Source organism: Capra hircus, chromosome 7 (assembly GCF_001704415.2).
Source record: "Capra hircus breed San Clemente chromosome 7, ASM170441v1, whole genome shotgun sequence".
NCBI lineage: Eukaryota > Metazoa > Chordata > Mammalia > Artiodactyla > Bovidae > Capra > Capra hircus.
In genome coordinates this window covers 27244957-27262003 of record NC_030814.1, presented here as the reverse complement: position 1 = coordinate 27262003, position 17047 = coordinate 27244957, and the positions used below count along the sequence as shown (strand labels likewise).

Below are 17047 nucleotides of genomic sequence, written 5' to 3'. Positions count from 1 at the left end.
CAGTCTATGGAGTCATGAAGAGTTGGACACGACTGAGCAACTGAACAACTTCAAATTTCTCAGAGTGCAGAAAACACTCAGAAGAATGTTCATTCCACATCTACTCAACACATATATGCTGACTACCTACCACGAGCCAGGCACTAGGTTAAGGATCTCTGTGTACAGCATGAACCTGACATAGAACGGCCCTGTTCTCACAGACCTTCCACCAGCGACTATGTGTCTGAAGTAAGAGGACTTCACAGGAGGTGAATTTACAGTCCTGCTAGACCTTAACTTCCATCAATTTAAGATTCATTTGATTCCCAGGAGCGCACTTTTTAGGTCTCATCTTATCTGGCCATTTCTTCCTGGGAGTTGAGATGTATGAAAGAGGAGAGTGACAAAGCTGGCCTGAAGCTCAACATTCAAAAAACTAAGATCATGGCATCCAGTCCCATCACTTCATGGCAAATAGATCTGGAAACAATGGAAACAGTGACAGATATTATTTTCTTGGGCTCCCAAATCACTGCAGATGGTGACTGCAGCCATGAAATTAAAAGACACTTGCTTCTTGGAAGAAAAGTTATGACCAACCTAGACAGCATATTAAAAAGCAGAGACATTACTTTGCCTACAAAGGTCTGTCTAGTCAAGGCTATGGTTTTTCCAGTAGTATGGATGGATGTGAGAGTTGGACTATAAAGAAAGCTGAGTGCAGAAGAATTGATGCTTTTGAACTGTGGTGTTGGAGAAGACTCTTGAGAGTCCCTTGGACAGCAAGGAGATCCAACCAGTCAATCCTGAAGGAAATTGGTCCTGAATATTCATTGGAAGGACTGTGCTGAAGCTGAAACTCCAATACTTTGATGTGAAGAACTGACTCCATAAAAAAGGCCCTGATGCTGGGAAAGATTGAAGGCAGGAGGAGAAGGGGATGACAGAGGATGAGATGATTGGATGGCATAACCAACTTGTTTGACTTGAGTTTGAGTAAGCTCCGGGAGTTGGTGATGGAGTGCTGCAGACTGTGGGTCACAAAGAGTTGGATATGACTGAGTGACAGAAATGAACTGAACTGATGCAGACAAACACCCTTAGAAAAGCCCTCAACTGACAATAGGCGTGTAAATACTCCAGCTCCCTCTCTCTCAGATGGGATGCCTCCGAGGTTCGTGTTCTCCGTGGTTTCTCAGCATCCCATAGTGAGAATATGCTGCAGTTGACCACCGTGGCAACCTGCTTGAAATGCACCCTCCCTGCCCCGTCTCATTCACTACTTCTCCCTCGACATTTCTTGGTCTCTCCTCCCAGGTAAACTACTTGAATTTGAATCCTTGTTTTAGGACTTGTCTCCATAAGAGCCCAAACTAAGATAGACATTGTGTTGATCCTATTTCTTTTAAAAAAAAAAATGCCATTGGAATTTTGATAGGGATCTCATTGAATCTATTGACATCTTTCAGTAGTATGAACAATATTAATTTTTCTAGCCATGCCCACAAGACATCTTTCCATTTATTTGTTTCTTCAAATTTCTTTCCTTAATGTCATATAGTTTTCAGTGCATAGAGCTTTCACTTCATGGTTAAATTTATTCCTAAATATTTTATTGTTTTTGATGTTACTGTTTTCTTTATATCTCTTCTTTTTCAGGTAGTGGTTACTACATAGAAATGCAACTGATTTTTGTGCACCTTGGAATTTTACTGGTTTATTAACTCAACAGTTTTTTGATGAAGTCTTTAGAATTTTCTATAAACAAGATTGTGTCATCAACAAATAGAAACAGTTTTAGCTCTTCTTTTCTAATTTGGATTACCTTTTTTTCTTTTTCTTGTTGTCATGGCTAGAACTTCTAGTACTGTTTTAAATAAAAGTGGAAGCAGTCGCTACATTTTTCTTGTTCCTGATCTTAGTGGGAAGGCTTCCAGCTTTTCACTTTTGAGTATGATGTTAGTTCTGGAATTATCATATGTGGCCTTTTTATTATACTGAGAGTAGGATGGTGGTTGCCAGTGGCTGAGAAGTGGTGGAAATAGGAAGAGATTAGTTAAAGGGTACAAACTTGCGGTTATAAGATAAGTAAGTTCCAGGGATCCTTGGTGACCATAGTTAACAATACTGTACTGTACTCTTTAAATTTGCTATTAGAATAGAGCTTTAATATTTCATAACAACAACAAACTGCTGACTATGTGAGTTAAAGGATGTGTTAACCTTATTGTAGTAAAGATTTCACAATACATACATGTATCACGTCATCATATTGTATGCATGCGTGTGTGTGCTCAGTTGCTCAATCACGTCCAGCTCTTTGGAACCCCATGGACTGCAGCCTGCCAGGCTACTCTGGGCTTTTCCAGGCACGAATATTAGACTGGGTTGACATTTCCTACTCCAGGGTATCTTCCAGACCCAGGGATCGAACCCACATCTCTCGCTTCTTCTGCACTGACAAGCAGATTCTTTACCACTGTGCCAATTGGGAAGCTCCCATTATGTTGTATGATTTAAACTTATACAATGTTATGTGCTAACTATATCTCAATAAAACTAGGGAGAAAAGAGATAGATATTGTCTGAGATGGTATGGTGAGGAGGAGGTAGTCATAGGCAGCTACCAATGAGAGAAAAAGAGATAAAAATTCTCCAGAGGAGTTGCAGAAACAGGAAATGGGAAAGGCCAATATTCATTCACAACTGCATTTCTGAGGGAAGCTATACATTTGATACTATATTTAAAATCAGATTATTTCAATCTTCTGAGGACTAAGAAGAGTAACAGTTTTTTAGCACAATGTTCTTTTCTCTAGTTTTCTAATGTCTACATTTAATATTCACGTCCAGGAGCCAGAGACCCTAGTGTCCTTGGATTGATCAATTTCCTTGACTTCTTTTCTCATTAGAATGACATTTAATGCTTTCCTTCCGCCATTCAACTTCAGTTTGATTTATCAACTCTGGAAGGCTTTCAGAAACTTGAAATAAATTCTGAGTGCATACCATATAACTAACTTTTTATTATGGGAAAATAAAAAAAATACATTTTTTTCATCTATAACAAGATTAATCCCAGGAGTCAATGTCAGTAGAATATGTGTGTGAAGAGATTTTCCAGTGAAGGAAGTAGCTTTTTTGGGCTAGCATTCTTCCCTGATTCACTGGTAGTTGGTGGCATGTTTTTTAAAAAAATGGCTGAGTGGGCAAGCCACTGGACATGCACACACAGACAAATACTTTTCCCCTCTAAGTTCATTTGTCATTATGTAGATGATAAGCTTGACTACTCTAATAAATATTTGTTCTATAGAAATTATAAACTTCTTTAGGATGGGAAGCAATTCTTCCCTTTTGAATTATGCCTGAACACCTAAGGTCTAAAACAGTGTACATAGAAGGTACTCAGGAAATGTTTGTCGAATTGAACAAAGAGAACAGAAATCAAATTGAGAGTGGTCTGTTTGTGACAAGTATTTGCACAGCCTTATAGATAGTCTTTTTTTTCTTGGTGAGTTATAGCAAATATTTGATCTTGTCTGTATCACAGGGTTGAAATGTGATTGTTCATAATTTGTGATAAGAGCCTAAAGTCCCTGACATTCAGCTAGTCCTGCAATTCTTTCTACTGATAGAATAAAAATAGTAACTGCTGTTACTGCTATCCCTTGTTCTGATACCTATACTGGAGTTCTCCAAACATTCTTCTCACTAAACTTTTGTTTCCTGTCTTGCTTCCATCTTTGTTCACAGTAGATACTAATGATGCTATGCTGACTTTTTGCCCCATCGTTGTGCTCTTGGGTTTCCCAGGTGGCGCTGGTGGTAAAGAACCCACCTGCCCATGCAGGAGACGTGAGATGCAGGTTCGATCCCTAGGTATGGAAGATCCCCTGGAGAAAGCATGGCAACCCACTCCAGTATTCTTGCCTGGAGAATCCCACGGACAGAGGAGCCTGGTGAGCTATGGTCCTTAGGGTCACAAAGAGTTGGACACGGCTGAAGCGACAGCATACATGCATGCCCGCCTGATGCTTTCATTAAGCTTCTTGACTGTGGGTTTCATTGTCCTCTAATTAAATGAATGGAGCCTGGTACTCACTGAAAATACACAGCAAGTTTTGTCCCTTACCTGTTAATAGATTCTAAGATCTCTATTGCTTCCTTGTGTTCAAAATCCAGATTCTTCATTTTGTCTTGGTTCATTCAGACATATTTATCAGGCTGTGCAGAGGAAAAGAAAAGAATTTGAGAAAGTGACTAAGGAAAGGAGGAAGGTTGATACCTGTGATTCGATTTAGCTGGACTGCTTTATTTGTGCTTTGATCCTTTCCTGTCCAAAAACAATGGCATTTTTGATACTCTGCTCCAAGCAACCTCCCCAAGGCAAGTGCAGATGTGTTGAGCCATTTGGCAGCCGTGTGGACCGACTCAGAGATCCTCTCTTCTCCCTAATGAAGTCATCTCCTCTCGGCAGCCCAGCCTTTCCCATCACTCCATGTTGGAACTTGGCCTTGGCTTGCATAGTTCCTTCATGATGTAGATGGTCTCCTACTTCAGTTCTGGAGAAATCTACCCAACCATGAACAGGACGTTTACAGGAAAGAAAGAAAAAAAAGAACTCTTTTATTGAAAGAAATATTTTACTGTAACATTTTGATTTGGAGGTTGGGGAGCAAAGGCTTGGTATCCGATTTCTGGGGAAAATCACATTTTTCATGGCTTTCTAAGGATATTTGTCTGTATTTAATTTCTCTGACTAATTTATATACTTCAGGCTAAACTGTAATGAGATTGTCACCATCACTTTGCCTTTCGTAGGATTTCTTTTATTTTTTAAAGAAAGTGACAAAGACTGTATATTACTTCTGCATTTCCTAGATACCAAAGATTTGAAATGTTGGATAAAATGTCTATCCCTAATCTGTAGAGTTATTTTTGTTTTGAGAAAGCATTCTTAGAGGGTTGACTCCCTTTTTCTAGGGTCTTTGAAGTTCGTTAAAGGTGCATTTTTAATCTTTCACATTCTTTCACCATCCAGAAAGGATATTTGCTTAATTGTGCCTAGAATCTGCCAGATCAGGGATGTGAAATATGAACTGTTTTCTGAATGTGGATGGGACTGGAACCTTGTCATTCCTAGTGCAGCCGCAGATAATACGATGTCTAAGAACACTCCACCTGATCAATAAAAAAGGAGAAGACTGAAATGTGATCCCAAAGGACCTCAGAAGGAGGTTTAGATAAAGATAATGAAATTCCCTGGAGACCCACCTGACATCTACACCTTTCTTCTCTAAGTCATTGGCTGGCTGCCCCTGACCTCAGCCAAGTTCCTAAAGACAAGATCAAGGCAATGAAGCAAGGCATGTAGCTTCTGGCTTCTGGTTTCTTGCAGACACCAACCCTGGAAATGAAGAATTTGTTTTATCCATGTCTGGGACCACAGAGTTTACACACAGAACATCCCCAGGACCAGAACATGATTTGAAGGGCGAAGCTCAGAATGATATTTTAATTGCTATTTGATTCAGACAAGTATATTGGGCAAATACAGTTGTAGTTATGCATGCCTGCTTGCTAAATCACTTTAGTCATGTCCTACTCTTTGCAACCCTATGGACCATAGCCCATAGGGCTCCTCTGTCCCTGGGATTCTCTAGGCAAGAACACTGGAGTGGGTTGCCTTGCCCTCCTCCAGGGCATCTTCCTGATCTAGGGATGGAACCCACTCTCTTATGTCTCCTGCAGTAGCAGGTGGGTTCTTTACCACTAGCGTCAGTTTTAGTTATAAAAGCTGCAAATATATATTTTCTCATTGAATAACTTTGGTAGAGAAGGAGAGGGAAAGAAGGAAGGGGGAAAGAGAGATAAAGTCCTCAAGGACAGTTACAGTCGCAAAGAAATAATAGAGCTGTAGACTCTGATGAATGTACCCAGTATGCTTTCCTTTTTATTCCTTCTCTATTATAAATAGCCAGAGGGGAAAATCTGCCTTAGAAAAAGAAAGCAGATATTCAAGGGTGTCATTTCATTCTGGTTATTTGACAGCCTGAAGAGTGTTTAATTTTCTAAATAATAATGTTACATGCCAAAGTAAAGAAAAGGCGTGCAGTATAAAGCTTTCTAATGTTGTCCATGTTCTGACTAGTTATGTCTGCCTGAGAAAGTGCCTTTCCCTGTAGAACTGCTCGATCAAGAGTTGTAATGCCTGTGGACATAACAAGGAACTGTAAATGTTGGAAGGCTGAAGAAACACATTTGGCAAGATAAAGGAAATTATCTCAGGATGTAAGGAGTAGCTGACCCATAATTATAATCGTGTTCCATCATGTACAGATGGTATTATTTATAGTGAATGTTAACCAGTAACATTTGCTTGAAAATGGATATTAATCTGCTATTAGCTGCTTGCTGCTGCTCCAGGTCTCCTTTGTAGAAAAGTTTTACTTAACTGAATTATGAAGGGAGAGCAGGATAATGGAGCGATAATAAGCTTTTCAGATTGGCAGATCTACCACTTAGAAAGTGGCCTTGGGTAGGGCATTAAACTCTTCGGAACCCAACTAGGTTCACTAAAATTTAAAAATGAGGTGAATAATACATGCTTTGAAGTGTTTCAGAGAAAGATCTAGCCTGATGCTTGGGATATAAACTTCAATAAAGACTGTTTTATTTCATTTTTCTCTCTTTCTGAGTAAAGTCTTTACGTAGCATAAAGTTGCTATGAGGAGCACTGAAAAGATCACTGGACCAGAAGTCAAGAGTTGTGTGCTGGTAACAGCTCTGCTATTAATCATGTGACTTTAGAAAAAGTCACTTTCTGGGCCTTAGGTTGCTTATCTGTCAAATGTAAAGATTAAAATCCGTTTCTGTTCTATGACTCTCTTATTCTAAATATGTTTTAATGGACAGGAATTTCAACATTGGGAATGGTTGTCTAATAACTGTGTGTGTATGTGTGCTCAGTTGCGTCAGATTCTTTGCGGCCCCATGGACTGTAGCCTGCCAGGCTCCTCTGTGGAATTTTCCAGGCAAGAATACTGGAGTGGGTTGCCATTATCCTCCCGACCCAGGGATAGAACCTGAATCTCTTGCATCTCCTACACTGGCAGGCAGATTTCTTACCACTAGCACCACCTGGGAACTCCCTACAATAACTGTACTAAGAATAAATAAATCATTGTGAAGACAAATATGTTGATTTCCAAAGCCTATAATTAATAGTTATATCATTCACAGTATTGAACTGATAGATAGATCAATCAATCAATCACATTTTGAGGACTGAAATTCTCCTGACCAATCTTCTACTTGTTTATTAATTAAAGTCTATGATCCTGGAGACCACATACAAATTGCAAAAGAAATATTACAACAAGAGTCTAGGCTTCTACAAGTTTTAAAGTATGAACTTAAGTTAACTTACTCAAAGAAATTCAGTGTGAAAACGGACTTTGTCCTTTAATCATCACTGTTATGAGATGTTGAGTTTGATATAATTTTAATAGGGATTTCTTCAGTGAGAAAAATTATCTCATTTTCCATATTTGGAATACTTCTATTTTTGTGTAGAAAGAAAAGTGTGCTATCCACTCCGGTATCCTCCGTGTTAAACTGATAGGCACCTCGGATTTACTTTGTTCTCATTGTATAAACTCATACTTGACTTCAAAGAAAAGGGAAATACAAAGTCCTTCTTTTCTAAGGGGCAGAAATCCTTTGTGTCAACTGGTTGACCCTTGCTGTCAGGTCCTCTTGGAAGGCTTTTGTAGCAGAAGGCAGGGGACTCTTCCATGTGTTGATATTGTTTACGTAGTCCAGTGGACCTGGCTGAGAATAAAAATCACATAAACTCAAGAAAGATTATGGTCCCATTTCCTGACCACAGGGGAGGTGATTGATACATCCAAGGAATCTCGGCTGCTCAGGGAAATTATTAAATATTCTGCCACGAGGGACACTTGGAAAGACTGAGGGAAAGAAAGAAGGAAGAAAGCCGAATATAGCCTTCTGGAGGTTTGTGGCAGGGGAAGAGGATCTGTTTGAGTTTGACAAGGGATTTGCCTCGGGGAATTTCCTGTCCAGCCCCGTTATTAGCAGGGTCTTTGTAGATTGCTCAATGACCCCGGGCTCCCCATTGGGTAGCTCCAGGGGAAGGCAGTGGGGGATTCTTATACTTCCTCTCTAGGTCTCAGAAGGGTCCCCTTGTCTCAGTGTCTCTTTCAGGTTGGCAGAAGCCAGGACCCTGACACTTGCCTCAAATGGGACAGGCAGGCTCGGTGGCCGCGTAAACACGCTGTAACCAAGTTCTGGGCTAATTTTTACAGAGTTTCGTTTGCTCCCCAGAAAAACCGACGGTACTCAACGGTCTCCTGCGGGCCTGCCCCACAAGAGCCTGGGGGCTCCTTTCCCCGAAGCCAGCACTGGCAGCGCGGGGGGCGGGGTAGAGGGGGTGGGGAAGGGTGGGAGGGCAGCAGTTTCCTCGCGCACTGCGCGATGTTCCTTAGTGAGCCGCTGAATGGGGAGCGCGGCTGTCCCCAAGCCGATTGGTACTTGCTTGTCAGGAAGAAACGCCGAGAGGTGGGAGTGCCTGGGGAGGGAGGCAGGCGGTCCCTACCGCAAGCGCGGGGAGCTGCCTTTCCGCCCCTCTGCCTGCCTTCCCAGCCTGGGCTTTGAGGAGTGGCTGAAGCTGCGGAGCGCTTGAGGAGCCTGTGAATGAACCCTCCTCCTCCTCCTCCTCCTCCTCCTCCTCGCCGAGTCTCCTCCTCGGCGCTGACGGTACAGTGATATAATGATGATGGGTGTCACAACCCGCATTTGAACTTGCAGGCGAGCTGCCCCGAGCCTTTCTGAGGAGGAACTCCAGTCGGGAGGGCGCAACAGCCGCGAACCTTCTTAGGTGCTGCGGTCAGGCGTGGGGACGGGGATCTGCGGCCAGCCCCGCATCCTCCAGCACCATCCCGCACGCTTCCCCAGGACACCGCGCTTCCTATGTGACCCGCCCCGGCACCGCCGAGCCCAATCGCGCAGCGCTGAGGTGAATTTTCCCCCCAAACTGCAATAAGCCGCCTTTCAAGGTAATCACGTTTCTTTTGTTTCCCCTTTAAAAGAAAAAAAAAAAGGAAAGAAAAGAAAAAGAAAAACTTATAGGAAAAAAAAAATCTAGTTCAGAAAAAAAGTACATTGTGATTGGTAGAAGGCTTTAATTAAGGCAAAGAGAACTATCTTTGAGAAGTTAAGAAAATATAGGCACTGTAAAAAATGCAGGTAACTTTCAGAAGGATGTTTGGAGAGAGGACTACGGAGGGACCTTGGTGCTGAAAAAGATCCAGACAAAAGAAGCCTGGGGTGGGGTGGGGGTAGACCGACTAATGGAATTGGGGGAAGGGAGGGAAGGAAATGCGGAGACCCCCTAGAAGCGTCGAGGGGTCTGGAGCTGGAGAGGACGGAGGGACCCTGGCACCTTGATCTTTTTGTTGTCGTTAACCTGCTCGAGGCAAAAGTTTGAATGGGGACTCCCGAGACTTGCCCACACGCAAATCCCCGAAGCCGCCTTGGTGCAGGCCACCTGGTTCCTGGCCCCTGGTGTGTGGTCAGTGCCCGGCGTTCCTGGAAAGCCGCTCTCGGGCAGCTCCTGACAAGGCGATCCGGGTTCTGAGCGGACGTGACCCCCTCATCCCGCGGGCTGTATGGGAGGTGGTCCGGTCGGGGGGAGGTGCAGGGTTCCCGGTCCGCGTCTCTTTGGCGACTTGAGGGCTGTCACGGCTCTCTCCGGTGCCCCTGGGTTCTTTTGTCCAGCGCGCCGTGCTCCGGAGCCGGCCAGGAGGGAGCAGGGGATGGGGGTGGGGTGTTTGGAGCGCCGCGGAGGTCTGCTCGGCGCCAGGGCGGGAAAAGCTTGCTCCGAACCAGTAGAGATGTGCAAGAATTTTAGCTCATTCTGAGAAGCGAGGTAAAGGCTTTTGCTTCAGTCTCAACCAGCAAGCCAGCGCTTAGGGCGCTTTTCAGACAAAGGTGGCGTGGGGACCCGAATCTGGGGCCTCTAGGATCAGCCCTCTTCGCCCAGACTCCTGTAGCCCTCCTTTTCCTTCCATTTCCCCACCCCTTTCCCCGCTCGCGGCCCTAGTTGAGCAACTTCACTGGCGAGTCTTGCGGCGGCAGAGAGCGAGCGTCGGCAGCTCCGGGGGACGCCCTGGGCTGGAGCGCCCCACCGCCCTGCGGAGGCGTGGGCGCCGCCGGGCAGTATCCCTAGTGCGTGCGGGCTGGGGGGCATCAGGGTTGTCTAGGCTCACTGTCTGTGTCACTGGGCGTGGAGCGATCCCTGTGTTAGGCAGCGGAGAGCGAGGTAGAAAACTAGTGTCATCGCTTAAACTATGTGCTCTGGGATCCAGCTGCGCCCTAAGAAGTCCTGCAAGTTCCCGGGAGATGCTACGGGAGGGAGGAAACATTTACACCGCGCCTGGAGAGCTGTCCCACCGTGCGCACACCCACAGGCAGAAAGACAGTCTGGCTATCTCTGTCCGCTTTCTCATCTTTGTCTCTACCTTTCTGTCTCCATCTTCTCTGTTTCCCTTCCCCTCTCCCAGCCTCTGCTCCGTCTCTTTCGCTCCTGCGTCCCCTCCCCCACCGCTGACAAATGAATGGCTAGTGTGAAATCCCTGCCTCCTCTGTCCGCCGAGGCAGGCAAGAAGGGAGGAGCGAGGGAGGCGGTGCGCTCCTTCGGATCGGCCCCCAGTTGGAGAGCTTCGAGCTTGCAGAACCCAGATGTCTAGGAATAGGGAGTTTTGTGACGGGTGTGGGCGCCCCCTGATGGAGAAATCCAGTACAGGTGGAGAAAAATGAGCTCACCCTACCCACTTTCCCCCGCCCCAAAACCAAACGAGCCTCTTTCACAGCCCTGCATTAAACGATGGAGGGCCATAGCTTCCCGTTTAGTTTTCTACTTCGAAATCTGCGAAGTAAACCTAAGTGTTGGCAGGCCCAGGAAGGAGACGTCTTTGCCAAGGGCTGAAGCGCCTTCTCTTCAGTCCGCTGGGGTGTGCGCGGCGCTCCCGGGGCAAGCCTGCAGTTTGGTAGACTAACACACGTGGCCAGGTTTCAGAGGGCTTGGTACTCTATCTTGGGCGTCCCTTTAAGAAAGATCATACAGATCTTTGGGAGATTTTACTAAGGCTCATGACCACTCGAAATCGATGCTAGGGCCCCGCCCAGACTATTGCCTCCAACGTTTAAACTTTCTCAATTTCACAACACTCGTCGAAGACGGAAATTTAGGAGGAGGGCTCCGGGTGGAAAACGGAGAGAAGGAAAGGACAGGAGCAGTAGGGAGAAAGGGAAGAAGAAAGGATGGGGCACATACACGCAAACAGCCAGGAGCGGACCGGCTGGGTTCGTTTCAAGGTTTTGGACTGAATTTCACGTCTCGTTTTAAGCCATTGTTTTAATCCCCAGAGCGGTAACAAATCCTACTGAAGCGGCGTGCTGGGGTTAGCGGGGATAGAGGGGAGAGGCGGAGGAACTAGGCTTAGAGAGTGGGTGCTGGGGGTTTCTTTCCATACCCCTGTCCCCTCGTAAAGGAACCGCATGGAGCACTTCCCGCAGCGCCGGGGTTCACCAGCCGCCGCCACGTGGGCTGGGGCTTCAGCTCCCGGCCCGAAACGGGTGTGACTTCTTGGGCTCGGAAACAGCAGCACTGCTGGACCGGCAGTCGTTCAGAGCCGCGGCTGGCTGGGCGCCTCCTGGGTCTCCGCCCAGAGGCCGGTGGGGGCGTGGCTTTGGTCCATCCGCGGGATCGGGGCGGGGCTGGGAGAGCCCGGCGGCGGCGCATCCCTTGTAAAGGGCTAGTGGAGACTGCTGGAGCGGATCTGACTTCTATCCAGAGGGCGCTAAACACTGTTATTAAATAAGACCTTTTGATTTTTTCCCCCCCTCTTGCTTCTTGGGAGTGGGATGGAGTAGTTTTTGCCTGGCGACAGGAAAGAAGTAAAGATTTACTCCAAGCAAACAGTTTTGGAAGAAATTTGAAATGAATTTATCCTATGATCTATATATTGACTTTTAAAGGTCGTTTTTTAGTCAATTACAAGATATTCACGTTCCAGATGTCATGAAGAGTTCGTCTAGCACGACAAGCAATTGCCATTGACAGGATTGATAGATTCCATGAACACAAACCTTAGGGGCTGTGGGTGTAACCCTGATCCCTTTGCAGCAAGCAGGAGCTTTTAGCTCCCGCCCGGCCCATAGTTGGAGCTCAGCTCATATTTATGAAATGACTGAGCGAAAGACTGCGGAATGTGGCGCAGAGTAGACGCTGCCGCTTAGAGCTGCATTTTAGACTTGCCTATTTCTTGGGTTTATCTTGGAAGAACAGGGTTTTAACGATCTAGTGTGTTAGTCACTCAGTTGTGTCCGACCTTTTGCGACCCTCGTGGACTGTAGTTCACCAGGCTCCTCTGTCTGTGGAATTCTCCAGGCAAGGATACTGGAGTGGGTAACCATTTCCTTCTCCAGGGATTGAACCTGGGTCTCCTGCACTGCAGACAGATCTAGCCCGTCTTCTGACATCTAACTGATACACTTGCCGTTCCATTTTGACTCCTTCTAAAAGCTGTGACCTAAATTCTTTTAAGCATAGTTGGCAATTTTGCCAAACTTACAGTGAAAATATTCCTTTAAAGACTTAAAATAGGATGTTGTGAGATTAACATAAAAATAGGAAGGCATCAATGGAAGCAACTAGTCTTTGAGATGAAATTTGTTCCAATTGGGGGAATATGTAACTTGGAATGTGAGAACATACCAACCAGAAGGTCTCAGACTGAACTTCTGGTTCTGGTGCTATGTTTAAAAAAAAAAAAAAAAAAAGGAAGATTTTATGATTGTATGTCCCAGCTAATACAGCAAAGGCTTCCATGGATTCCAAAGTAGTTGAGCAATTACTTCCTCCAGCAGGAAGTCCACGATCCTTAATCTTGTGGGTTCTGGGAAAAGGGATGAGAGTCAAGACAATTGCTACGGATTTGTGTACGAATTCAAAGTTTTATTTTGTTTTTCTTAGTAAGTAAAATAAAGAAATTTAAAGTTAGCCCTAAATTTTATTTCCTACTTTTAAAGTTTAAAAAGAATTTTAACTTTAGTTCAAATTTAAAGTTTTAAAAGAATCCCCCTGGATTTATATATGTTTACAGACATAGGTTTCTATTTCTTCTTTTTCTCTGTGCCTACAAACTGGAAGGAAATACCTTTGATATCCTAGGATACCTATATCTGCATACACCCTTGTAAGTTGTTTGGAAAAGACCTAAAAAGTTAATTTAAGGCTAAATATGATTAATGTTACAGATATACTCATTGTTCTTTCTTTCCTCACATTATTATGCTTAAGTACTTTGTGGTTAATGATCGGTCAGTAATTGAACATCAGAGCACAAAAATCAACCAACACTGTCACCCAAGAACGGTATAACTAAACTTTCCTTACCTGGTGGGGTTTAAATATTTTTGTTAACTTTATTCATGGACAAACATCACTAGATACTGTATTTAAAATGGGATAATTCCCTGTGACTGAACAGAACTTTTCCAGACACAGGGTTCTTTTTGGGAAAAGAATGAATGACTGCAGTAGGCTATTATTCCACCACCCACCTAGAGAAACCAGTTAGGAGTCGTAAACACTCATTGTTGGGGGTAACTGGCTCCGGGATGAGAAAACATGTTGACTATTACATGGATCTGTACTCTACCAGAAAATACAAGGTCAGTACTCTGTCTGATTTGGAATGAGAACAAGGAGAAGTAGAGATAAATGTCTTGACCAAGCTCCGCTTCAGTTAGTGAATGTTTGCCAGTTTCCTCTGGTAGCCTATATGTGGTTAATTACATATATGTGCATTTATACATTTATATTACATATATGTTCTCCAGGGTTTTTTGACAGCTGTGTTTCTATTACTGAATGTGCCAAGGGTAGTTCCATTTCAGTGGTCAGTGCAAAGCATCTTTATGTGATGAGTTGGTTTCCCTGAAATTCTGCTGGCTAGATTGATCATCTTTAAAAGGGTGTAAATTAGGTGAGCTACATTTAAATTTATCTTTTTTCTGTATCTATATACATCCTACTTCATTCTTCTAAGAATTTTAAGAGGTGTTTACATCTATAAATTTATGATTGCATAGTTTATAATAAACTATGTAAACATATAAAATATATGTTATCTTTTTATTATTAAATTACTGAGTTGGTATTTATTACATGTGGTATAGTAGAATGAGTACTAGGCTTAGAATCAGAAAGCTTGAGTTGCAATTCCTAGTTGAGAAAACCAAGTTAACACACAACTTTTGGGCATTTGGTGTCAAAATCTATTAAATGGATATACATTTATAAACATCAAAAGCGTAAGTACCTGTGAAAGGGCTCTCATAAATAACTCCACAAATAAATAGTGTTAAGATATATATCCCTGGGGCTCATCTTGATCTAATTCTATAATCTTAACAGCATTACCCAAATCATGTATTTCCTACTAAACCTGTAAAATGAGTTAGAGAGGGACATACTGTTGTCAGAATTGTCTAGTTTCGCACTTGTATGTGGAATCTAAAAAAATCAATACAAACGAACTTATTTATAAAACAGAAAGAGGCTCACAGACATAAAAAACAAATTAGGTTTACCAAGGTGGAAACAGGGGAAGGGATAAATTAGGAGTTTGGGATTAACAGTACAATATATAAAATAGATGAACAAAGACCTACTGTATAGCACAGGCAACTATAAGATATTAAATATCTTGTAATAACCTATAATGGAAAAGAATCTGATAAAAGGTTATCTATATAACTGCATTTATATGTGTATATATAATGTATATATGTATATACATTATATGTATACATATATATATGTTTTATATGTATATTTATAACTGAATCACTTTGCCACACAGCTGAAAATGACACAGCATTGTAAAGCAAGTATACTTCAATTAAAAAAAAATTGTCTAGTTTCATTGACTAGAAGACGAAGTCCATAAACAGATTCAAATAAACATGGAAATTCAGTAGAAATGAAAAATTATTCAGTAAATGACTTGGGCACAACTGATTGGCCCACTCAAAATACAAATCAATCTTCACCTCATTTATCCCAGAATAAAATTAAGATGGATCTAATATGAAATGTCGGGAGTAAAAAAATAACCTTTTAAAAAATAACTAGAGGAAATTATAAAATGTTTAAAATAATAAGCTAGGAGAAAAGAAACCCCTGATAAAGGAAGGTATAACCCAAAAGCTATACTAGAAAAGATTGATAAATCTGACTAAATAACAATTAAATTATTTACACAAAACACATAACACATCTAGAAAATGTCAGCATATTTTGATATGCCAGGAACTTTTACAAAAGAATAGACCACAGCCTATCAAAAAGAAAAATTGGCAAATGTTTTGTGTGTAGGCTGCTGGCAGAAAGAGAACAATAAATGTTTTAAAAATCACATGAAAAATTGCTTAGTCTCATTCATAATTAAAAAAATAATAATGTTTATTCTGTGCCATTTTCATCAATCAGCTATAAAGATAAAGTTTAGTAAAAGTTTGTGTTGGTCAAGTTGTGGGGAAACTGGATCTCTTATATATGTAAGTAGGTTCATCTTCTTTAGAAAGTGATTTGGTAATAGCTATAATTTTTTTTTAATGCACATACATTTTGACCCAGCAATTCCACTTCTAGGTATTGTCATATAGATATTGGTAGAAATGTCACCCAAGATCAATGGACAAGAATGCCCTTTTGCAGCAGTTTCTCATTGCAAAAATCTGGAAACACCTTAAAGGCTCATCACAGGAACTGTATAATAAAAGATGATATGTTCATGTAGGAGAAAATTATGCAGCTGTTAAAAGTAACACAGACAAACTGTATTAGCTTATTCAGAACATTCTCAGAGATAAACTGTATTTTAACTGAAGAAAGTAATGTGCCAAATAGTGTATAATGTGCACATAATTGGCTTCCCAGGTGGCTTCCCAGTGGGTAAAGAATCCCCCTGCAATGCAAGAGCTGCAGCAAATGCGGGTTCAATCCCTGACTTGGGAAAATCCCCTGGAGAAGGCCATGGCAACCCGCTCCAGTATTCTTGCCTGGAGAATCCCATGAACAGAGGAGCCTGGCGGGCTACAGTCCATAGGGTTACAAAGAGTTGGACATGATTGAAGTGACTGAACACGCATGCATGCATGCACATAAGGGCATATTCATTCATTCAGACAGTATTTACTGGGTGTCCTGGGCATTGTGGATACAGCAATGAATAAAACATCAAAGACTGCCTTCCTGGAGCTTATATTATGGAAGGCAGAGAAGGGCAGTTGCCAAATACACATATACGATGGTGAGGTGTGCTATGATGAAAACAGAACTTGAGAAAGGGAATGAAGAGTGCAGTGCATTTTACATCAAGGAGGGCACAGGCAGTGAACACAGCAATACTAAGGAGCAGTGACATGAAAAAACAGCCAAGTCCAGGTGCAGGAATCTATACCTGTGTTTGTGGTAAATTCACATGGTGCTATTATTCATGGAAAGCAAATTCATGACACTGTATGCTTAAACCATGATATCTCTCTCTGCATTATAGCGATCCTCCTTTGTGTAAGCACCACATGGCAACATGATAGACAATGCTCTTTGCATCCACTTTGTGGCTGAGGTATTCTGAACAATTGGTTGTCTAGGGTAACTAATTCGAGAACTGGAAGACAAACCACTGTGTCTGCATCCTTAAGTCACCCTTTGCTCAGTGGAGCTTCCCCAAGATCAAGGGAGAATACTAAATATCTGTTTACTAAAACCTTGGCTCTCTCTTTCGCTGAGGCAGCCTACCCCTGGCATGACCCTTATCCCCTTTGCAGACTTTTCTCATGGATAGGAATCCTGTTGACCTTGTCTCTCATGTCTCCTAGGCAATTAAACAGCCTCAGTCAGCTGTGACTTGATTGTTCAATGACTTTTTCCTCTTCTCATTGACTTCACTGGAATAGAAGACTA

The 17047-nt window shown here is 42.8% G+C and overlaps 1 protein-coding gene across 3 annotated transcripts in view; it reads left to right on the top strand.

Moving 5' to 3' along the window:
• Positions 8503 to 17047, top strand: part of VCAN (versican) — a 120048-nt gene continuing 111503 nt past the window's right edge. The window contains exon 1 of one of the 3 annotated variants that reach the window (XM_005683395.3): positions 8503 to 9065. The gene's annotated coding sequence lies outside the window, so the exon portion shown is untranslated. The remainder of the gene's footprint in view (positions 9066 to 17047) is intronic. The other 2 variants (XM_018050052.1, XM_018050053.1) reach the window with 2 other exon arrangements.